Source organism: Ursus arctos, unplaced genomic scaffold (genome assembly GCF_023065955.2).
Source record: "Ursus arctos isolate Adak ecotype North America unplaced genomic scaffold, UrsArc2.0 scaffold_30, whole genome shotgun sequence".
Taxonomy (NCBI): Eukaryota; Metazoa; Chordata; class Mammalia; order Carnivora; family Ursidae; genus Ursus; species Ursus arctos.
The window spans coordinates 31,843,443-31,867,978 of NW_026622986.1; the positions used below are offsets into that span (position 1 = coordinate 31,843,443).

At 53.8% G+C, this 24,536-nt stretch overlaps 1 long non-coding RNA gene and 1 pseudogene across 1 annotated transcript in view; both read right to left on the reverse strand.

The window, feature by feature from the left end:
• LOC113241091 (uncharacterized) overlaps positions 1-24,536 on the reverse strand; it is a 66,766-nt gene that overhangs the window by 18,790 nt on the left and 23,440 nt on the right. The window lies entirely within an intron of this gene.
• Positions 6,433-6,528, reverse strand: LOC113241160 (U6 spliceosomal RNA; annotated as a pseudogene).

Sequence of the window (24,536 nt, forward strand, 5' to 3'; positions counted from 1 at the left end):
CTCTCAGCAGCTTGCTGAGGCCACAGCCTGGGGGGTGGGCGTGGGGAGGGGGGCGCTGCCTGAGCTTTGTTTCTCCTCTGAGGCTTCCCTGAAAGGACGTCAGAGCCTAAATCGGATTACTTCGAACATTTGATGGAGTGCGGACACCCACACATACACCCGCGCTCTGGGCTCAGGCAGAGATTAGAGGTGACGTTTCTGGAGGAACAAAAGGATGGTGGATTCCTGAACAGTCATCCACAGACCTGAGCCGCCAGGAATGCTGACGGCTCTCGGGCACTGACATCATCCTCCCTCCTGGCTCTGGGAAGAACCCTCTGACCCCCAGGTCTTAGGGCAACTATTTTTAGCCAGAAAACCCATCCTATGGCATTCCCATGGTGCACTCAAGGGAGCCCGGATTTCAAGGAGGACCCTTTAGAATTGATGGGTCTTCCCTCTCTACCTCTGCCTGTGGTATTAATGATTGTTGAGGTTGGAACCTTGAAGTCCATGAGTCCATTGTCTCCATTTGGTACCTGAGCGTGGAGAGGCTGAATGTCTTGTTCAAGGTCAAACAGCTGGTTGCAAATCTGCCCTCCAGTGTCTTCCACCCTAGCCCTCCTCCTGTTCCTCCTTACAGCAGTTCCCAAACAGTTTGTTCTTCAGACCCCTGGTACTCTCAAAAATTACTGAGGGTCCCCAAGAGTGTCACATCTATTGATCGATCCCATGTTAAAAATTAAAGCTGAGAAATTTAAAAAATATGATCTATTCATTCATTAAAAATATATTTTAATATACCCGTTGCATGTTAACATGAAATATTTTATGACTAATAGCTATGTTTCCAAAACAAAAGAATTAAGCAAAGAGAGTGGCATTATTCTACATTTCGCAAACGGTTTTAATGTCTGACTTAACAGAACAGGGGGATTGTTGTATCTGCTTCTACATTCGATCAGTTGCAATATCACCTGTCACGCTGCCTCTGGAAAGCCCCACTAGGAGAGAATAAGATTGAAAAGAGCAACGTCATGTCTTTGGATTCTTTTGAAAATGTCTTGGACACCCACAGCGGTCCCTGTACCACACTTTGAGAACCAGCAATCTATACCATATCTGTATTTGCCTCATCTATAACACTCTGTTTTACAGTCATTCAAAGAATATTCAGTGGAGAACTAGCAGGTGTTAAGCTGGGAATTTAAAGACAAACGCATCATATGTGATCTCAGTCCAAAAACTCGGTTACAAAAGAAACAGAACCAACTTTATTTTTCTTAACAATGTATGATCTGATTTCATTCCTGCCTCCTGCCAGGCTGCTGGGAAACTTAACCTCAACCCATCCTGGGCTTTGCCCATCCAAAGATTGTGGAATATTCTTGGGGTCTTGTTTAGTGCAAAAGCCTTGGGGGGGTGGGGTGCAGGGCTGTGGCCTTGTTGCTCAGTATCCGCAGGAGCCATTGAGACCCTTCCCGGCCAGGCCAATGACCATTTCAGCCCCGTGCATCCATGTCAGGCTTGAGGTAGAGGAGTCTTGCCCGTTTTCATCTGCCTCTCTCCCTCAGAAGAGCCAAGAATGTGGGCGCAGTTCTCCCATCCTCTGCTGCCCCAGAAACCACAGATCCTCTCCCTCATTCCTACTCTCTCTCCCTTGCTTCCTTCCTTACAGGCCAGATCAGTTCTTTGTCAAGGGGAAATCTTTCCTGCATGGTTCTTCAAGACGTTCTCCAATTCTCCCAACAAAACCCAGAGCAATGTGCCGGTGATTTCTGGTTTCCCCCCGCCTTCTGCCTCTCCCTTGGGATTAAATAAGTTAGTAATAAACGTGCCTGGCACATACTAAGTACCCAATAAATGTTGTTATTAGTATTATTTGAAATTTTTTCCAGCTTTATTGGGGTATAATTGACATGTAACATCGTATGAGTTTAAGGTGTACAACAACTTGCTTTGATACATACATACGTATGTAACTATTAATAGTCTTGCTGCTTTTGCTCAGGGATACTGAGGCACAAAGTTTGAATAGGGAAAGGGGAAAATTCAGGAAAGAAAAGCCTTCAGAGCTCACATGTGCTCCTGTCCCATGACAATGGCACAGGGTCCCCTCTTCACTAGCGGCCTCGGTGGTCTCTCGACACAAAGTGGAAGGCTGAGAAGTGCCCGCAGGCCCCCCTTTCCTCCTTAGCTGCTCTTTTCCCTTGGATCATGCCACATGTTACTCACAGAGAAGTCTGCTCCTAGGTGGCTCCTCAGTGCCCAGGTGGTGGGGGGGTCATCATCATGGAATGTGAGGATCAACAGAGGCTTTGGAATTTTCTGCACAGTCCCTGAGTCCCCCAGCGCAGCCCTGCTGAGGCCATTTCAGAGACAGGCAAATCTGCAGAGATCCCTTCCCACCATTCGTCTCTAGCACCTCAGTCCTCCAGGTAACCACCTGCCAAGACTTTTCCGTGGCATTCGATGTGAGCTCAGCGCGTCCTGTAAAGCACCCCTGGCAGTCTGATGGGAGCATCAGGCCATACTGTGGGCAGGCAGACCACGGTAGGTCCATTTTGCAGACTGTCAGTAACGATTCATGGAATGACAGGTGCGAATGGGCAGCGCAGTTGGTCTCTGGGCAGATGGACAGCGTCCTCTATGGGAGGCTGGTGGGGCTGCCACCTGCTCTCCTAGCAGAGCTGGAGTTCACGATGCGCTTCTGTCTTCGCCCAGACTCATTCTGTTCCTTATTCCTGCTGCCCTTCCTGATGCGGCTGCTAAGGCATGGTCACCACTAGTTGTACGTGTGTGTGTGTGTGTGTGTGTGTGTGTGTGTGTGTGTGAGAGAGATATGCGTGTCCACAGCCAGACAGCAGAGAAAAAAGAGCACAGTATGGAGAATCTTCTTGCTTTCTTCCTGGCTGTCAGTTGCAATTCCCTCCACCAAGCCTTGGAGGTAAGTCTGCAAGATGTGGTTGGTGGACAAGGAAGACCTTTTTTAAATGGAAAATGCCCTTTGCCTTTTTCTCAGGGTGTGATGTTCACGGCTGGGTGAGTGGCAAGCCTGGCGAGAGTGGCTGCCGAACTCCCTTGGAACGCACCCTGAGCTGGGCGCCACGCTCCTGGGCAGCTGGGCAGCCTTATCCTCACATCCCTCCGAGCAGAAACCGGAGATGAACGTGATTTGTTCCAGGCACTGCCCCCCCCCCCGCCCTGTAGGAGCAGAGCAACAGGATTGGGACTGAGCCCACTGCCCCCAGACCTGGGCTTCCTGCACGCGCGACATGACCCGTGGGAGCCCGCGAGATGACAGCTCAGGAAAAACCCGTACCGTCTGGTTCTGAGCAGACTTGTTCGAGGTGAATCCGAGGTGAGTCAAGTGCCTGCAGAGGAGGAAATGACTTATCAGAATGACCTTCCCCGCAGGGCATCCATCTGTCCCTCGCAGAAAACAAAAGAGAGCAAGAGAGAAGAGAGTTTGCAAGCTCTTGGTTGCAAACTTCCTTTTTTCCTGGGATGGGACTGTCCTGGCGGGTGAGCCTCCTGGGGGTGGGGTGGGGGATGTCAGCATGCCTCCCCCCCCACCCCGAGTCAGGCCTGTACTGTGAGGTTGAGAAGCTCCCTTCAGACAAAGGCTATGCTGCTCCACGCACTTTTCCACGCACAACCTCGGCTCCCGTCTGGGGGTTACTGCGAAGCCTGGAGACCTGGTTGCATCATAAAGCAGCCCTTTAGAGATTTTCCTTGAGAGGAATCCGTGGTTTAGAAGCCAAATTCCATCCTGAGCCCGGAGGCTTGCTTGTGCAATTACAGCCATCCGTGTGGACTCTGGAAAGCCCAGGCCTTTCTGTCTACAATGCTCTGGGTAGCACACAGCCCAGCCAGCTCACTGCTACATACGGTACGAAGATTTCTCCAGTCGCGGGGGACTTGATCACCTGTTAGTTTTATTTCCGTATCTCATAAAGGTGCTCAGAGCCCTAGAGAGTTAGAGATGGAGGGACATTCAGATCGGAGGAGAATGAGATTCAGGGTCTGGGACATGCCCAAGGTCATGGAGCAAATTCGCAGAAGAAGCTCCGGGTGGGTCCACTGGATGTTTCATGGTCTCCACAGGGCTCGTTAATACAACTACACTTTATACGCCGTGAATAATAATAATAATAAACAGCAGTATGTTGCTTCTGTGACCTTGCATTAGGTTCGGGACGTGAGTCTCCAAGCCCGTCACTGTAAAGTGACGTGTGAAAGCAGCCCACAGCTCCTGATGCCTGAGCCGCTGGTGGAGCTCAGCCATTCATGCCCTGGGGGGCTGGTTTGTCTGCGGAGCCCAGAATCCAGATTTCTCCCTCCTCTGGTCTCAGCGAATGCAGCACTCCATCTCCATACAATCTGGGGACTGTTCCACCACCATGAGACTGTCATCATTTCATTTCACACCCCCCACGGGTAACACAAAGGGTTGTAATTGATGTGGTTCAGAGACCCTCGTTGAAGCAATAAAAATGGATCCCTCATGACAGTCTGCAAGAGCGCCGACGGATCCAGCGTCTGGCTTGAATGGGAGCGGGAAATCGCTAGCAGATGACTGTAGCGTTCACAGGGCTAGAGTCTCGGGCCTTCCAACTAAAATCATTCCTGACAGCAACCCGTTCTCCCCACATGTGCTCCCCAGACGTGGGTTATTTGCAGGACGCCCGGAGCGCGCGGTGCTAAATGTATAGCAGTGGGGGCTGCGTGTGTGACGGCTGAGGTCATGGTTATTCATTTCAAGCTGTAAAGACATTTGGTTTTAAAAACCACAGCGACTCCACTGGGATTGGCTTTCAGAGAAGAAAAACAGCCCCAGAGTTCTTTTCCTGTCCAAAGCCGGTGGGATCGGCACTTACCTCACTGGCCCCCACTTAACCCTTTGGGGTAGGAGGAGGTCCTGCCAGCTCTAACTTGCTCCTCTTGGAGGACGATGCTGTGAGTCGCTGTGATTTACCATGAACTCACTAAGAATGTGTCTGATGCCTCTGGTCTCAAACCAGAGGCACAAAAACTGCTAAGAAATTATCCAAGACTCAGAAAAAGACATCTCGGGGCGTGGCAGGAGGCCTTTGGATAAGTCCATTTCTGGAACCAGTTCCCTCATCTGTGGCATAAACGTGGCTGGGGGGACGAGGACCGGAGTATTTCTCAATCCCTCCCCGGCTTGCTTTGTGCAAGGCCATGAGCACACTCCGTCACACACTGCACGTCTGTGTTTAATCGGCACGCTGCCTCTCCCATGACGGGCGTTTCCTGGAGGTCAGGGGCCACATCTGGGTACACATGGCTATTTCTCTACTTCTTCCTGCCCCTCTGGGTTCACTACTCTTGAACCAAATAGGTTAGATGAGAGGCGGGGAGGTGACTAGGGGTATTTTAAATATGCCTCCCCTTCCACGGCGGTGCCACAGACGTGCAGCAGGGAAAGCCAAGGGGAGATGGGTGGGAATGTCGGTGACGGTGTGGGGGCGGGGAAATGGGGGGTGGGGGGACTTGCCTTTACTTTGTGCAGAGATGTCCAAGGGAAGGTGCGACAAGTGACCGTCATCCCTCCCAAAGGGTGGCTCTTCCCAGGCCTCGGGTGCACAAAAGGGGTCTTCGCTGTCACTGAGCCGCCTTTGAACACATGCAACAGCAGCACAATCTAAGACGAGTGCACCCTAAATCGGTGGTCTACTTAACAAACGGCAATTTAGCGAGACTGCTCTCGCAGAGAAAAAAGACTGGAAGGAGGACGTGTTGCCACGGGTAACAGTATACATGATTTGCATTTTCTTCTGCTTGCTCATTTGTAGTTTCTAAATTTTCAACCACAGATATGGACAGATTATTTCAGGAATGAGAAAAAGATCTTCATCCCATTTAATGGGTAATTTAGGAATGGTAGAGGCGCGGACGGGGGTGGAGGGAGGAGTTTCTCAAGATGGGCTTCCTATGGCCCCAGGGACAGAACTGTGCCCATTCTTCCTCCTGTGGGGATTTGGGCAATTCTACACACTCCTCTTCCCAAAGCCAGACTCCTACCTCTTGGTTTCTGGCTTTGATATCAGCACCTCACACGGAATGACACGACTGCGTCTGTGTGACATTCGGACTGCCCTGAGCCCAGACCTGGGTGAATCCCGCCTCCTTGCGTCTCACGCCCGCAGGTCTGGGGGCCCCGTGCTGCCTTGCCAGAGGGCAGCTCCGCTCAGCAGCTCGCCTCCCCAAATCCTCAGGCAAGCCACTCGAAAGGGGCGATTCTGGCCTTTTCCTCTTGAGTTCTTTTCTCTTTCTCTTGTCCCCCCACCCAGCTTTATGGAGATGCAATTATCCTATAATACTGTATACACTTAAGGTGTACAAAGTAGAGATTTATATGTATATATATCGCAAAATATACGTATATATTGCAAAATGATTACCACAGGAACATGAGTTAGGACATCCAAAAATACAGAACACCTCTCGAATTTGCGTCTCATCCTCACGCAGGGCCGGGCTAATCTTGTCTGGATTGTTACCATTTTAGCACGTAAGTGATTTCTAATGGCCTGGCTTGGGGCTACATATACATGAAACATCAAGAAATAAATGCAACATGCAATCACTTTGGAGCGGCACTGATAGCGTCTTACCTGAGTCCTAAGACTATCAGACAAGGGCTTGAAGACATCCCAGAGGCAGTGGGGCAACTATACAAAGAGGAAGAGCTCTGAACGTCAGGGGCATGACCCCATGAGCAGGCCAGACAGGCAGGGAAAGGCCACGAAGCCTTGTTTGTCACAGGTCACCTGTTTGCATTCGCCTCCTGGGTGGCCGAGGAGCCTGTGGCCTGGAGGGGCTCCCGGAACAGACCTCGGCCCCTAGAGATGTACTTAAATAACCAAGAGAACGGGAGATACAACCACGAGAACTAGGCCCTCGACAAGCACAGCCCCAGGGGCAGGTTGGCAAAAGCTCCCAGCCGTGGGGGCATCAGTGTTTGGAGGCTGGGAGTCCTGCACCAAAAGGCTCCAGCCTGAGTCTCGGCCACATTCCAAAGGATTTGTCTGCAGCGGTGTGTGGCTGCCCGGGCCACGCGGGCTGGAGCCAGCCTCCCCTCCGCCGCTGGCCCAGCTCACGGCTCATTCATCTCCCACAGCTGTCAGGCCAGAGGACAGCAGGTGACAGCAGGCTGGCTCATAGTTCCCAGGAAGCCTTTAGCTACGCCTGTCACCCCCTCCGTGTGGGCACACAGACCTCCAGCTTAGCGCGTTTCCTGCTGGGAGGCCCGCTCTCCCAGCCACTGCGACCCGGAAAGGCCTCGGTCCAGACCCAGCCCTTGAAAGTTCCCCATCTCTGGGCCCTGGGACCTCTAGGGGGATGCGTGACATACAGGCACAGGTGCCACTCGCCCCTGGGGAGCTCGGCCGGGGGCCCTGATGGCTGTGGGTCAGAGAGCACATTCCAGGCCTAGCCCCCCCCATCACCCTGCGTGGCAGCTCGCCCCCCCAAACTTCAAGCAGGCCACTTACGTTACGTTTAATGGCTTAGCTGGGTACTTTATGTATCTATGTGAAGCATGGAGAAATAAATGCAGAGGACAATTGTGTCTGACGGACACTGATAGCATCCTGCAGAGATTCTCAGAAACTGTGAGATGCGGTCTTCAAGGCCTCCGGGAGTGAAGCTTGCCAACTATGGCAGGAGAAAGCCAGACTAGCAGGGGACCCTGATGAGCTGGAGGTGTGGGCAGCCCTCAGGAGGGTGCAATGAGGCCTGAGGCCTGGGGTGGGAGTCGGGTCTCGCTCCCTCCGGAGGGAAGGCTGGCCGCCTCCCTCCTTCCTCTGCTCTCCCATCTCAGACCTTCCCTTCTCTGTCACCCCGTTGCTTTCCCCCCATCTTTGGTGGTGAGAGCGGCCAGTGAGCATGAGGAGAAACAGAGTCTCAGTGAGGTCGGGGGCCGGGGACAAACTGTGGAGGAGGAAGGCAGTTAGGCCGGGGGCTGGGCAGCCAGATCAGGAGAAGAATGTGTGAAATCATAGGAAGCTAGGGCCAATGGAAGCGTGGAGTCACATCGAACTTTAAATTCGTGACTCCTGGCAAACGGGCCTGGCCTTGGCTGCATCGGAGAGCGAGCAGGCCCCTTTCATGCAGGAGGGTGCAGCCAGGGCTCCCCAAAGTCAGAAACGGGAGGGGCCCACGGAGAGTGGATCCCGGGGGCTGGGGCCGGCCACTGGTTGAGAGAGAAGCCTTTTTTCTTCTGCCCCCAAGGGTTTTGTCCTTTTCTCCGTGGCCTCTGCCGTCCAGATGGCAGTACCCCGGCCCAGTCATCTGCACAGAGACAGGGTAGTGAGATGGGCCGATTTAGCCCCAAACTCTGTGCCAGCAGCGTCTGAAATCCCTGGCAAGCAGCCTCGCTCCTCATGGAGCTGCTTAAAAATATGCCATTTAATTAGGCTGCTTAAGTCATCTGTGAGGGCAATTACTTAGCGTCCCTGTATTAGATTTTCCAGTCTGGAAACTGGAGTCATCATTCTGCCCCCCCACCCCCGCCCCTGCCCCCTGGAGTCCGCTGACTCCGCTGTCTCCCTCTTCCTTTTGCTGACCCAGCTCCCCCGGAGCTGTCCTCCTCCTCATCTCCCCGCACCCGGTGCCTCCCGGGTCACAAGCAAGTGAGGGGGAACCCAATAAACTGGCTTCAAAACAGCTTCGCTAAGCCCCCTGGGGACACCAGTCTCCCTGGCGCCTGCTCCCCATTTCTCTGCCACGTGGTCCCAGCTGTGCCCATGGTGAGGCTGTCACTCAGTGGCCCAGAGTGCATGCCGATTTTTAGGCGGCTCCCAGTGCATGCCAGCCTCTCTCTGGGGGCACTTCCCAAGGTCCCCAGGTCCTCCCTCCCAGACCCACAGTTGCTGAGCATGCTTTGGTTTTCTTGAGGAAAAGCAGCTCTGGCCAGGGGCACCCTGGAATCCAGCACAGGAGATGCTGGGGATGACAAGGCGATGGGCTCCTGGTGAGAGGAAACAGTTGCTAGGTTTTGGGTGGGCTCTCCTTGGAGGAGATAAGGGGGACGACCGAGTCTGGTGACCACAGGGTCCTGGCTGTGAGGCCTGCCTTTAACTCCATGACACAAGGGCTCTAGGGCACTGGGATGAGGTGAGGCAGGGGCGGTGCCCTGGCCCCACATCTAAAGAAGTGCTCACTCTCAAGAGCAAGCAATTCTCTCCTGGTTCCCCTCTCCCCTTCGGGGCACCCTCAGGCCCCCAGTGGGGTGCTAGATGGAAAGTGCCAGAATGAGAGTCTGCGTGGCTGCCATCCCCCAGATTACGTCCCTGCACCTGAGTGTTCCCTTCTATAAAATGGTTGCAGTAAAACCCTTAAAGGCCTGCCCTACCTACTTTTGCAGGCTTGCTGTGAACACGTAACCTGTCCTGTGAGAGGATGGCAGCCCCCTCCCAATGCACCCAGTGCCGGGGTGCAGCCGTGCAAGCTGCTGGGACCGTCCCTAGGAGCCTGCTCTTGTCCCGCCCAGCTCAGCATCTCCAGCGAGGAGGCTCACTTGGGGTAGAGAGGGTCAGAGAGGGTCGCCAGGGCTGAAGGCACTGGCCAAGACCTCCAGCCTGGGGCCCTGGAAGGAAGGCCTCCAGTGCCACTGCCAAACTTCCTCCAAGAACAATGAGAGAAGAGATGCTGTTTTCCCCGACGGGGAAGCCCGTGGGGCGTGGCGGCTGTGGGTCTTGGCCAGGTCAGGCAGAGCACCGGGAAGGGCTCTCCATGGAGCAGGCATCACCCCGCCCAGCCCTCCCCAGGGCTCCTGGGCCAGCTGTAGGAGCTGGTTTCTCCTGCTCTCCAGGGCCAAGGTTGGTCATTGCCACTAGTGTTAACGGCTACCAACACCGTACAAGCCACTTGTTGATTGCCATCAGTACCCACCATAAGATGTTTTTGTGAAGACGCTATCTGCACTTTCTAGAAGATTCCAAGCTACTTACGGAACATGCAGACCAACATGGCAGAATGAAAGGCAGCACGGAGGGCTAAGGCCAGGGACTCTGGAGCCTGTCACCCTGGTGTGAATCCTGAGTTGGCTGCTTACTGGAAATATACCCTGGGCATGTTCCTTAATTGCTCCGTGCCTCAGTTTCCCCTCTGAAAATGGGAATGAGGGTAATTATGGCACCCACTTCACTAAGCTGCTATGAGGAGCAAATGAGTCACTGTTTGCAAAGCCCTCAGAACAGCCTCTAGGGTTACATCCACCCAGGGCCTGTAAAATAAGTAACATATAAGGGGGAAATTAGAATGTGGCCACACAGATGGGAAGAGACGGTATGCAGTTTTTAAGGTGAGGCCTGGCGGTTTTCCAGCACGGGTTTTGTTTTCAAGCCTAGTTTCAGTTGCTCTATGTTTGGGGTTTGTGGGCGCGGCTCTCCCAAGAGCAGCGGCCTGCAGTCTTGCAAATCATCGTGTAAATCACTTCTCTGACATGTTGGGGTGGACGGCAAGGGTTCCAGGGGCTCCTGAAATCAGTGCTGCCGCATGTAATGAGAAGGGCTTTGGCTGAGGTCACGGAGCACGATGACATCTGAGGTAGTGCGTGGGCTGATTCAGACAAATCGAGGGACTGGGTGAGAACGGGACAAGTGGACCTTTATATAATGTTACAACCCCGTTGGGTAGGGCCATCTCCAGTCCTCCCAAGACTCGGAACACAGATAAAGATGGTGACTTCCCTCTGCTCCAGCCCAGGCTAGGTGCAGGGCTGGGGTGGAAAATATGCTTTCCTGGCACTCATGGGTCCTCAGAAGAGTGGGTCCCTGTGATGCACCCACAGGGGGACAGCCCTCTCAGTAGTGGGTCCCACCAAGGGCCATAATGTGGGCTGGCAGCTTATAGGCTCAGCCTGTGCTGGGGAGAGAGAGGGTCATTGGTCCCTCTAACTGATGGAGCTCCCTGGGTACGGACCTTACCCCTAACAGGCACAGCTTGACGATATCAGGGCGGCTGGGAGTTTGGAGGTTGAGTTGTGCAAGCGTATTGAGGCTGGCCGGACATTCAGAGTCCAGGGCCTTTCAGGCAAAAATAACTCCTGAAGCTTTTAAAAGCACACAGCTGAGTCACTGATAACCAGTGAAAACCACTGACAAACGTTCACTATGCTCCAGGTGCTCATCTTACGAGCTTTATCTCCATTGTACATACAACAGACACACAGAGAGGGTAAGTAACTGTTTCAAGGACACACAGCTTATAAACACTAGAGCTCCATTCAAACCCAGCCAGTTCGGCTCCAGAATTCTTGCTCTTGACCACAACATTCAACAGCCCCAGAGCTATAGCCCGACATACCTACGCTTTAAATAGGGCACTGCAACCCGGATTCAGAATCCATCAGCCACCAACTTCCAAGACCTGTACGAGTTACCTGAGGGAGTCCCAGCCCCGGAGCAGGGCAGGGGAGCAGGTGATAAACCAGTGCGCCCCCAAGGGTGCCCCCCTCCCACCCGCAGCTGCTTTCGAAGACGCCCGGGCTCCTATTGGCTCCCACGGGGTTTGTGAGTGATTAGAACCCTTTAGACAATTTCCCTGCAGCTGAACCTCCCCCATAGTGATTTTCTCAAAATTACTGGTTTGGGCCCATTCTCCTCCTCTCTTATGAATAAGTCCCCAGTCATCTGAAGCACGCTCTGCCCGCAGCTCTGTGTCATCTGTGAGTCTGAGCGGCCTGTTTTCATTCCAGTCACTGATTAAACAATGAAGGAGCAGCACGGGGCAAAGACGCATTCTTCGCTTACTGTTATTTAATCAACTGCAGATGGGTCCCCCGCCGGATCCCCGCCCGGCGCATTTATCCGCAAGGGTGTAACGGGAAAGCTCCTTGTTCCCCGCCACCCTGCGGCTGCTCTCCTAGCTTCCAGGCTTCTGTGGCCCCCTGTTTACCTTTCCTCGGGATCCTGTGCCCTCCCCGACTTGGGGGTGGGGTGTGTCCTTGGGGACAGGTTCTGAAACCAGAGCTGCTGCTCGGCATTCCCTCTATTGTCTTGAAAGCCAACGGAGCAGAACAAACCTGCCTGGGATTTGCATTAAGCTCGGTGCTTTGGGAGGCCCGGGGCCAGCAGCAGCTGTTGCCAAGGCAACCGGTGGGGCAGAAAAGAGTAACAGACAAGAGCCCCCAGGAGCCTTGGCCTCCAGAGGGTCAAGGAGTTGAGGGGAGGCCAGGGGTTGGGCCCAGGTCCAGGGTTCAGGAGCAATTGTTCCAAACGTCAACGGCGGATCCCCCGCTGGCTCCCCGTGGCCAGCTCCACTGACAGGTGCTCCTGAGGGTCGGCCTTGTCAGGGGTCTACCCGCCTGGCCCTCCCTCCTGGCCCTCGTCCCTGCCCTCCACCTCTCTTGAGATTCTGACCCCCGCCCCCCGCCCCCGCCTGCCTTTCCCAGGTATGAGAGCAACAGCATCAAAAGGGTGAAACATCAATAAAAATCAGATGAAAACAAGGCCTGGGAGGGACGGGTGGTGGCCACACTGGCAGACCCACCCTGCAGCCTCAGCCAGCACCTTGACCTCCAGAGGGCCTGCCCCAACAACATCAGACACTGCCAGGAGGACCCCCCACGATGGTTTCCTCCCTGGGGAATCACGGGTGCCTTTGTTCTTTGAAGACCTCCGGAGGCTGGCCAAGCCCTTTCTCTGCTTCGTCTCCTTGCAGCCACACCTGAGGAGCCAGCCTTCCCTCCGTGCCCAGCTCCTTGCCAGTCCCAGCGCTGGAAGAGGAAAGCCCAGTGGTGTCTCGGTCCTTGTGGACTCCCCTCGCCGAGCACAGGCTTAAACCATTCCTCACTTCTTCACACCCCACCTACGGGCTCCATATTTTTGGTTAGCTCTGTCTTTCTCAAAATATCCCTCAGAGGCATGTGTTTAGAATTCAGATTCCTGAACCCCACCTGAGACCCACAGAATCGAACACAAATAAACAAAATCTAAATAAATAAATAAATAGGGCGCCTGGTGGCTCAGCCTGTTGAGCACCGACCCTTGGTTTCGGCTCAGGTTGTGATCTCCGGATCCTGAGATCGAGCCCCACGTGGGGCTCTGTGCTCAGCGTGCTTGTCCCTCTCCCTCTGCCCCTGTCCCCCCCCTCACCTCCACTGCTCATGCACACACGTGTGTGTGCACTCTCTCTCTCAAATAAATAAATAAATAAACAAATAAATGAAATCTTACCCCCCAAAGAACAAAAGCCCAACTCTGGGAAGGTTGCCTGGGATTCTGTCTTGGACAAATTGCCCCCAGGGATGCTCATGTCTGGACAAGGCTGGGAACTGAGGCCAAATCATGTGTTTCTCTTCTCAGGTCCAGCCCCTTCCTCTGTCTCTGGGCCTCAGGGGCACCTTTTCAGCGGTGAGGTGGGACTGATCCACATGGGTGTGCCAGTCTGCTCACACCCTGCCCCCTGCCAGGTGGCCCATGGCCCACCCTCGGCTTCACGCCAGCCCCATTGGCTCTGTCTGTTCCCTTCTCCATTGTGGTCATTCCTGGGGTCATCTGGGTGCCGTTGGGCCGCTGTGCTGTGGGCAATGCATTGGTGCCTATTGGCTGCAGCGGCTTGAGCCCCATAGGACATGGGTGGGAGCCCTGTGATGCCGACCAGGTATCTCAGATCTCCTGGCTCCAGGAGCTGGACTGGAGGTGACACACCCGTGACATAAACAGCACCGCCATATGCCTGTACCCCACCAACACTCTAACATCGCGTTCTGCTGTGCACTGTGGCAGCACCAGCTGCTGTGGGGCTGGAGTTCAGTAGCTCCGGGGGGCAATCCTGGCTGCCGCTGCCTACTGCTGGGATCTCAGAGCACTCAATTTCCCTATCTGTAGGACACAGAGAGCAATGCACTTCACAGCATTGCTGTGAACATGACGTATGGAGAAGGTCTAGCAGAGTGTTTTGCAGACTGAGCAGTCAAAACGTGATTACTCCCTTTCTGTTTCTCTTTTCTCTTTCTGATGAGATACAATTTGATTGATTAAACCCCTCTCATTTCTCCTTCTTTCTGGTCCTATTAAAGTACTTCTGAAAAACGTCAATATATAAAAATCAATTGTATTTCTGTATAATAGCATTAAACAATTAGAACATGGTATTTAAAAAGACCAATGTCATTTACAATATTGTTTAGAAGCATAAAATACTTAGAAAGGAATTTAAGGAAAGATGTGGAAAAATTCAGTGCTCAAAATACTAAACATTGCTGAGACATATGAAAGAAGACACAAATAAATAGAAAGCTATCCTATGTTCATGGATTGGAAGATTCAGTATGAAGGTGGCAATTCTTCCCAAGTTGATGTATAGCTTTGGTACAATCCTAATAATAATCCCGATAGGACTTCATTTTTTAAAAATGGAAATTGACAGTTGGGTTCTAAAATTTATTTGGAAATCCAAAGACCTGGAAATAGCCAAAAACGATTTAGAGAAAGAAGAAAAATTTGGGGGGCTTATACTACCTGACATCAAGGTTTACTGTGAAGCTCTGTTTATTAAAGCAGTGTGGTATTGATACGGGAAGAGACAAATAAATCGATGGGACAGAACAGAGAGTCCAGAGATAGACCCACACTTACAGGGACAGCTGGTCACTGACAAGGTCATTGAAGCAATCCACTGTGGGGAAAGGATGGTCTTTTTAACAAATGGTACCAGCACAACTGGAAAACCACAGGAGAAAAATGAGCGTGATCATTACCTCACCATACACAAAGATTAATTCAAGATGGATTATAGCAAAAATATGAAAGCAAAACCCATAAAACTTTTAATGGAAAATGTAGGGTAATAGCGGTCTGATCTACGGGTAGGCAAAGATGACTTTGCCAGAGCACAGAAAATAGAACCATAAAATAAATAATCGAATTAGACTTCACAACAATTAAGAACTTGTGCTCATCAAGGCCAGCCTCAGAATAGACAAGCCACAGACTGGGAGAGAATATTTGCAAGACAGATTATCTAACAAAGGACTTGTAGTGAGCATATATAAAAGATTCCTACAACTTAATTAAAAATACCAATTAAAAAATGGGCAAAATGGGGCGCCTGGGTGGCACAGCAGTTAAGCGTCTGCCTTCGGCTCAGGGCGTGATCCCGGCGTTACGGGATCGAGCCCCACATCAGGCTCCTCCGCTAGGAGCCTGCTTCTTCCTCTCCCACTCCCCCTGCTTGTGTTCCCTCTCTCGCTGGCTGTCTCTATCTCTGTCAAATAAATAAATAAAATCTTTAAAAAAAAAAAAAAAGGGGCAAAAGACTTGCCAAACCCTTCATGAGGGAATAAATTCAACTGGGCAATAAATACATGGAAAGGTGCTCAACATGATTACTCATTATGGTTTGATTTCATGAAATTCAATGGATTAAATTGATGAACTTCATGAAATTAAAATCATGATGAGATACTGCTTCACCCACTAGAATGGCTAAAAGTAAGAGGACTTACAACTTCAAGTGTTGGCAAGAACCCCCATACATTGCTGGTGGGGGTATAAAATGGCGACACCACCTTGGACAAAGGTGGGGCACTTTCTTACACAGTTAAACAGATACACTATGACCAGAAATCCCACTCCTAGATCTTCATCACAGGGAAATGAAAACACACATCTACGATAATATGTGTACAAGAATGTTCATAGCAGCTTTATTCATGATAGCTAAAAACTGGAAGCAACAGAAATGTCCATCAGAAAGAGAATGGATACCCAAAGATTGGCATAGCCATAGAATTGATTTTTTACACAATAAAAAAAGGGGTAAATTGGTGATACATGCAATGACTTGGATGGCCTTTATAGACAGCTAATCTATACCGATGACATCCGACCTGTGATTGGCTCTGGATGAGGGCTTGATCAGGAAGGGCCACAGGGAACTCTCTGGAGTGATAGAAAGCTTCTATATATCTTGGTAGGGGTGTGGCTCATGTGGGGATACGCATGTGTCAAAACTCATTCAATTGTACACTTAGGATTTGTTCATTTCAATGTATGTAAATTTCACTCTAAAAGAACTACACACAGGTATCGATGCTAATAGTAGGTTTGCTTCTTTCAGTGGTCTGGGTTAATAATTCTAAAACCATTTTCTGTTTACTGCAGGCTTGAGCAAACAAAAAGAATACATATATAGCAATGATTATGGGAGCCAAGTTTCTCATTTGGGGAAGGAAGTGAAAAATGTGGAAAAGAGGACAAAGTAGAATGTAGTTTTGTGGGACTGGATTGGAGGCATCAGCATGAACCCAGGAGTTTTCAACATCTTTGTCTCTATTTTTATAAAGGATATGGATATAGTTATAGACACAGAAATATAGAAACTGGGGGGGTGCGTGTTTGTACTCCTAGATTCTTGAACTATTCTTGCAACTTTTCTATAAATTTGACATTATATCAAAATGAAAAGTGACAAAAATAGACGTCTTTTGGAAAGCCACCTTAAATTCCTGGAAGATGTTTGGAGCCAAGTTAATGTACCAAACGCCTTGAGAAAGAGCCCCCATCTCCTATTCTCACTTCCTAATTGGAGCTGAACCCACGGTGGGTAGTTCATCCGACTTGACGTCCTACAGAGACCCTTCCTCATGTCTTCAGTGCCTTCTGTTTCTTCTCCCAGCCAGAGGTGACCTCCATCAGCTCGCCCCGTGTCCCTTTGACAACCTCCTGTGCTGTTTCTCACAATGGAAGAATTGCCAGGGATACATCGAGGTCACCTCTGGCCACCCCTCCCTCACCTGCAGGTGGCTTCCATTCCAGAGACCAAGGAAACAAGGGTCCTGGGTCTCTGACTTCCCTCTCACCACCCGACTGAGCTCCAGGGCATCACCAAGCCTCCCTGGCTCCAAAGCTGGAGGGGCCAAAGGAATCTTTTGCTTTCCTTGAATTTTTGTTTTCGGGTCATCTGGGTCTGTTGGAGACTGGGACCTCTAGCCCAGAGGAGGTGGCTTTACTCTAAGGACGGGCTGGTTCCCGCTCACACCCTGTCTGTGGAGGCGGCTCCTCAGCCTCCCGAGCAGCCTGTCTGAAGATTTCTGCAGGTCCTGAGCAGCCCGTCTGATTTCCGCAGGTCCCGGGAGGCGCAGCGGTGCAGCTATTCTCTCGCGTGCTGGGTTCACGCAGAAATCCCACCCAAGTCCCAGAATCTTTACAATGTGGGTGCTGTGCACTACACGCAAGGGGCCCCAGGCACTGGGGCAGTGACAGAATTAGGGAGGGCACTCGATGCTGGAGACCACACTTGTTTGGGCCGTGACAGTTTTTGGCTCCCTAGAAAGATGGGTTCAGTTTGGTGTTTCATTGTACGTATTTTGCAGTGTTTCAGGCGGCCTGCTTGGTTCGCATGCACACCCTCTATCTCCATAGAAATGCCAGGGAGGAGTGTGTGCGTGTGCATGTGTGCCTATGTGTGCACATGTGTGAGTGTGTGGGCTGTGTGTGTCAGACTCACAAAGAGACCCAGAGAAGGACGGAGGGAGAAGAGACTGCAGGAGACATGGTGGGGTGAGGGGGTGACAGAGGCTGAGAGCCAGTGTGTGGACAGGAGGGGTGTGTGCACGTGTGAGGAGGGGACTCTTGTGTCTTTGCAGGAAATGGAAGCACATAGGCTTTCGGCGAGCCCCATCTGGGATGAAGAGGCCTCTCCTTGCACAGCTGTGCGTGCTCATGTGTGAGGGGTGTACAGGAGAGAGTAGCTGGCGGCCTCTGTGAGTGTGTGTGTGACTGTGAGTACATTGTGACAGCGTCATTGTGCTTCTCTGAGTATCTGTGATTGCATGTGAGCATGTCAGTGCTCATGAACATATGTGTGCATGTGTGTGTGAGCACGTCAGCACGTGACTGTGTGTGTGCGTGTGTGAGCATGTCAGCACGTGCCTGTGAGTGTGTGAGTGCGTGTGTGAGCACGTCAGCATGTGACTGTGTGTGAGTGCGTGTGTGAGCACAGTAGCATTTGCCCGTGAGCGTGTGAGTGTGCATGTGTGAGCAGGTCAGCATGTGTTTGCGCAAGTGCAAGTTCATGGGTGAGCGTGTGAGTGTGTGTCCGTGAGTGAGCATGTGTCCGTGAGTGTGCACACACGAGCAGGAGGCATGCAGGGGGGAGGAAGAGCAGCAGAGGTTGCCCTCTGCTCACCTGCGTTCCAGGTCCTCGGGGGCCGCCTCAGGGCCTGGGCTTGGAGCAGGAAGGAAACAGGCTCTGGGAAAAGTCTGCACAAAACCCCACCAGAAATATTCATGTCCAAGAAAACCCAGGGGGCTGGCCTCGGCTCCCCCGCTCTTCTTAGCCCCCTGACCACCCCCCTGGTCTCCACTGAGGGGAAATGGAAACAAATGTCTGGAGAGAGGCCAAGAGCAAAGCAAGCTGTCTGGAGGAGGTTGTGGCCTCGGCAGAGGAGAAACGAGGAAGAGGAGGGGAGAGGGAGAGATGGGGGCGGGGAGACAGACACCAGCAGGCCTGAGAGCTGGGGTCCAGGGGGAGGGGCAGGGAGGGCAGGAGGGTGGCGGGCACAGCCGGCAGAACAGCCGCGGAGGGGTGGGCCTGGCTTTGCCCTGAGCGGCTCCTGTGCCCCCCCTCCCCCCGGGGAGAGGCCACCCTGTCTCTACCCGGCCAAGCTCATTTCTGAGCAGAGGCCAGAGGACCATTCAGCAGAGCAGGGCTTTGGCTTGGAGGTGGGGGGCAAACAGGGACAGCTGTCCCCTCTGAGCCCAGCCAGGGCTGCCCGTCCCGACACCGCAGCAGGGAGGGGGCACGGTTCCCTCAGGTGAGACATGGGCTCAGACACCTGGCCCAGGGGCTCAGGCACCTGGCCCGGGGCTCAGCTGGCCGCCGTTGGATGCCAACAGGTGCACTATGAAGAAATACCAGAACAGTCAGCCTCTCCTCAGTGCCCCGTGTGTAACGTTGCTACACGGGCTCCTTCTCCGTGGCCCCTCCCTCTTCACCAGGCCATGCCGGGAGGTCCCATCCGGCAGCCTGGAGACCTCCATGTGTCCCTCGGAACTGCCGTGGAGACAGTCTGCGAATGCATGCCCTCTGCCTGGCCCTGCCCGGGGTCCCGGCACCACGTGCCCGGGCAAAGGCTGCTTACTGATGGCCCACAGGCCATCAGATGAGAGACTCGGGAGGCTGAGGTCCCCTGGCAGGACTGATGCCCAGGAGTCGGCGTATGATTCCTCTGCCCCCTACCCTTACGAGGGAGAGGAGTAAAAACAACCTGGAAGGACGACCCCTCAGCAGGAGAACGTGGAAATCTTTCTCTAACGTGGGATTGCCTGAAGTGCTCTTCCCTGCGAATCAGGAGTGAGACCATTTGGCGGGGTCCTGTCGATCAGAAGGAGCGTTTTCTGGTTACGGTTATTTAGGTTTCCCTCCCTGACTTAGCATGATATTCGAGATTGGTCTGTCTCCTAAAACAGACCTCACTTCCCAGGCACCTCCTCGGTGGCAGGGCGCTGGGCAGATGAAGACACGGTCCCTGCCTCACAGGGTCCCCCGTGCTGGGACAGAGACCAGCGCCGTGTGGCCAGGTCCGGGGGCCCCGGCGCCCAGGGAGACTGAGCTTCACGCTGACACTGGGCCTGCCACCTGCTTCATATGCACTCGCTCATCTAACCCTATGGCATCAAGTTTTACAAATGGGGAAACCGAGGCACAGAGAATTTAAGTGCCCTCGAAACCCAAAGTCACATGGCCAGTGAATCAGATTCGAGGCAAGCAGGTTCCCAACCGCTGCCCACTACGGCCTCGAGGGAGTGGACGGTCAAGGCTTTCTGAGAGGGAGCGCCAAGGTGTGAGCCGTTCTGGAGAAGGCAGGTGTGGAGAAGGCGTGTATGTGTGGGCAGCAGGCACCACGTGCCCACCCTTCCGGCTGCAACGGCGTGTGGGCACGGAGCTTGGACGTGAGGAGGAAGTGTCGGAGCGTTCACACCGGTTCTGTGTGCTGCTGCCTTTGAGAGCCCGCTAACCGGCATCTTCAGGGTCACAGGACGTTTATGGCCGCCCATAAAAGGGCAGGTGCCGGTGAGCTCAGGGCTGGGCACACTGCCACGCACTTTGGATCCTGGAGAACTCGTCAATCATTGACCCGGCGGCCTTCCTGGTTGCTGAGGCTGAGGCTTTACCGGGGCCCGAAAGAGCCACGGGGCGCGAGGGGAGGGAGAGAGGCCTAACTCGCTGGTGGGCCTGTGGCCAAGCGTCTGTCCTGCGCCTCAGTCTGCTGCGTGTGACCCGGAGACAGGAGCCTCGCTGGCCTCACAGGGCTGCTGAGGGTTTTGAAGGAGTGGATAGTGACTCTGTGGGTTCCCCTGGAACGTTCTCTCCAGATGTTGGGTGTTGTTGTCATTACAAAGGTCAGGATAGGGGGCTGCAGTCTTGCTCCCGACTCTGAGCCAGAGGGGGGTACCCCCACCAGCTCTCCGAGCCTCTGTGTGCCCCGCAGTCCCTGGTGGTCCCTGACGCTGGGGCCCACACAGGTCCAGAGTGGTCTTCCTCTGTCCAGCCCTGTGGTTTCCTCCCTGCTGCAGCACCCTCGGCCCGCCCGAGGGCAGGCGTGGGCAGCCTGGGAGCTTTTCCTCGTCAGATAATGAAATTCCTGGTATGTTTATCAGGCAGGAACACGGTGTGCCACCCAGGGCGGCGGGAGCAGCTGCATTTCGTCCCTGGCCTCCTCCGGATTGACCTCTGAGCCGGGAGGGGCACAGGCGGGCCCATGTGCTGCAGTGGGTCCAGGGGCCTGGACGCGGGCTGTGGCTCTAGCCGTGGCAGTCACATCTCATGCCAGGGCTGGGGGGTCTCTGACGCACCACGGAGGCCAGACTTGCTGCTGCGAGCAATTTAGCGGGCCCGGGACGTGCCAACCAAAGCTGGTCACTGGAAGTCCCCGGGGCCGTTGTGAACAGGTCCTGAAATAATGTCCAGCAAACACTCCGCCCAGGTCCTGACATGCACAGGCTCTGGGCTGAACACTCGTGAATTCCATCGTTTCCACCTGGGGAGATGACCCTGACTTAAATACCACATTTTCCACCAGCCTGCAAGCCCCTCCCTGCCCTGCTTGCCAACAAGCGGTACCAGTCACAGGGAGAAAACACCGCCGCAACCCGGAGGGAGCTCTGTTCCCAACTAGACAGACGGGCAGGGCCATGTCACAGTCTCAGTGTATTCGCCCGCGAAGCTTCACCTATCAACTGAGTAGTTTCTCTTTCCTATGTCTCATTTCTATGGGGGCCTGGCCTCGGGTTCTTCAAATGTGTGTAAGGCGGCTGCATGACTCGTGGCTGTGATTTGCATGTCCTCCGGGACCTCCCTGTGCTTTCAGCCCCTCCTGCTGCAATGCAGGTCAGGGCGGTAAAACTAATCAGGTCCAGACTTTGTGGGCACCAAGGGCCACGTGAGTAAGTGCTCTGAATCACGGACCAGGGAAAGGCATGAGGAAGCATCGGTGTTTGCCCAGGGAAGGGATGCACAGGAGTGGGGAGAGTGTGCCCGGCCTACGGCACCACCCCCCACAAGAAGTCCCAGATCGACCCTTCCTGGGCCAGGGCTGGGAAGGGCTTGTGGCCTCCAGGTCCGGGTCCATTGGAGGACCAGCCCAACCCGGAGAGTTTGTGGTTATCTGCCCAGAGGCCTGCACGGATGCAAAGGCGACAATGACAGGGAGGCAAGGACACACATACATCCTTGGAGCCCCTGTGCCGTGCGAGGCTGAGGCAGCCCTGCCTCCTTCAGAGTGTGCCTCTTACGGTGGGGAGGCCGGCTGGTTGGGAATGGGATCCGCTGTGAAGCGTCATTGTTCTCAAGGCCATTGCCGTCCTGTCTTCCTCCTGCTCCAAGGGAAGGAGCTGGCTGACCTGCTCCAATCCCATTCCAGGAAAGGTTAAGGAAGGGAGGAGCCGCTGACCCGGACCAGGAGCCCAGGTACAGACAGTGGCATTTCTCCTCACCAAGGCACAGCCCCAAATGGGAGGAAACTCGCATGTGGAGGGACCTGCTTTCAGGGTCCGAAACACAACGAACAGTGCTAACCACACTGCAGGACGTTTTAAAGCTACCCTGGGGCCTTCATCCGGAACCAGATGTGGGCAGGTGTGCCCACACCCCAGTGTGCGGCGGGAGCCACTCTTTCTCCTAAACCCCAGATCCTACAGGGCTCATAAACCCTTGGGCCCAAGCACGGCCACAGCTCGATTTCCTCTTCCTTTGAAAATCCCAGACACAGCAAGCAGCCAATACATTATGTAAAAAAATATCAAATTTATTTTAAAAATGCCGTATCAGTCACTTCGGCTCCCTGACCTTGTCCCCATTCACCTAAAGAAGATCTAAACCCAGTGCATAGCGCACAGTAGGTGCTTCATAGATGTGTGTTGAATGTGTTCCAAGAACCCTTCCCTCCAGCTCCGGAGAACAGAGCCCGTGACTCAGGAACACAGGGTCCCACGGAGAAGCACTTGGGGTCTTCGTTCTCGAGGGGCCTGGCACTGGGGCGGGGCAGCAGTTTGAGCGTGCAAGCCCAGAGGATGTCCATTCCCACCCAGCAAACACACCACCCACACTGATAAACAAGGCACAAAACACACGTTTGTGCAAATGCTCGAACACAAATGCAACAGTGTGCAAATCACGTCCTTATCAGTAACTAGCACTTTATCTGCAGAGCGATGGGTTCCATGCGCAGCTCCTACCCCTGCTGAGCCCCTGGCCCTATAGTTCAGAGAGGCTGACCAGTTTGTCCAAGATCCCACAGCTGGCCCAACCCAGATGCCTGATCGCCCCTCCCCAGGTCAGAGGGAGGGAAGGGCAATCCCGAGCTTTCTACCTGTTCCCTCTGGAAGCAGAGGCTGCAGAAGGGCGAAGAGGGGAGAGTGGTGGTCTGGCGCATGGCTTCAGCAGCAGTTAAGCCCACCCGGACACATGGGAATCGAGGCAAACCCACATGAAAGGGGAGAGGGTTTCGCAAGCCCATAGGTCCAGCTCACACAGAGCGCTTCCTGTGTGCAGGGTACCGGCCGGCCCACGCCCCTCGCTCAGCTAAACACCCAGGCACTGGGAACCCACACGGAGAGACTTGGAGGAAACTGAGGCCCCTTGAAGAGGAGAACGAGTATTTATCTGAACCTCTCTGTGGGCCAGGCTGACGCAAGACTCAGGGCACCTGAAAAAGCAGGGCAGCGCTCTGCTCTGGGGTGGTCGGCAAGGCAGTGAGAGAGGCTCTCAAAATCAAAACACAAAGCCCTGGGCGTTCTGGCTTCCTCCCGACAGGGCCCCACTGACCTCTTGAGGCTGTCAACCCAGATGGGTTCTGAGACCCAGCAGAGCCTGGAAGGCCCTGAGGTTGCCTGTCGCACCAGGCTGTGCCCTGAGTCGCCCCCAGCTCCCCACCCATCCAAGTGTGATGAGCTTTCTCCAAGGTTGGCCTGGAAGGGTAGGCTGCTGGGGGGGGGGGGCACGTCTACACACCTGCTGTCCCCACGTGCCCCTTGTAACAGCACACAGCCCCCGTCAGCTCCTGAGAGGGCAGGAAAAACTGTCAGTTGGGCGAAACCTGGTCCCAACACGCAACACACTTCCTTCGAGTATTGCCTGATTCTGGGCTCCCAAACACCCCTCCCTGCCTGCCAAGCACCCCCCCCCCCCACGCACTTCTTTCCACCTAGGCCTTCACACCCTCTCCCAGGGCCTTGGCCAAGAGACACACACTCATCTTCAGATCACCTGGTGGGTGTCTAAGAAACACCCTTTCCTGCTCCCAGCCTCCAGGATGTTCCCAAAGGTTTAGGGTGGGGCCTGGAAATGCGCTTCTCAGAGGGTCGGTCGCCGGCGGTCCTGGCCGCAGATGAGACAGAAGCCTTGGCTGGAGAATGCATGGCCCACGCTGGGCTGCTTCAGTGAGCATTTTGCTCGGCTGTGGTTCTGGGGTGAACCGGTTTTGAGAACTTTTCCCCATGCAGTGCTCCTTTTGGGGAGATCTGTGATCAAGGTAACACATGGAGGGACATGAGGGGCCTTCCCAGCAGATGACCGTCGTTTACAGATGAATAAACAAGCTCGGCTGAGGGGCAGCCGAATCACAGCGGCTTTTCCAGAATGGTTTTCCAAAACGTCATGTGGGGAGTTCTGCTCCCACCTTCTCACTTCTGTCTTTTCCATCCCCACGCGGCCTGTCCCTTGCACGCGACCCCCCGGGGTGAAAGGGGTGAAGGAGCCAGAGAAGGGTGTGGGTGGTCCATCAGCTTAACGGGTACCCTGGCAAATCCTTCCGTGATCCAGTTACAAAAGTCATGTTTCCAAAAAGCTTTTACACTGGTGATCTTAACATTGGAAACGTCAGACCTTGCAATCGGTGGGGAAGAGATTTGGGGAGGGTGGGCTTTCGAGAGCACAGATGTCAGTGATGCAACCAACTAACCAAGCAATCAACAACCTGGCGTTCAGTGAGTGTGTCCCGTGTGTGCAGACGTCTGCAAGGCAGGGCTCAAAATCATAGCTCTGCAGGTGTGCCTGGGGTGGGAGTGTGCAGAAGGCAG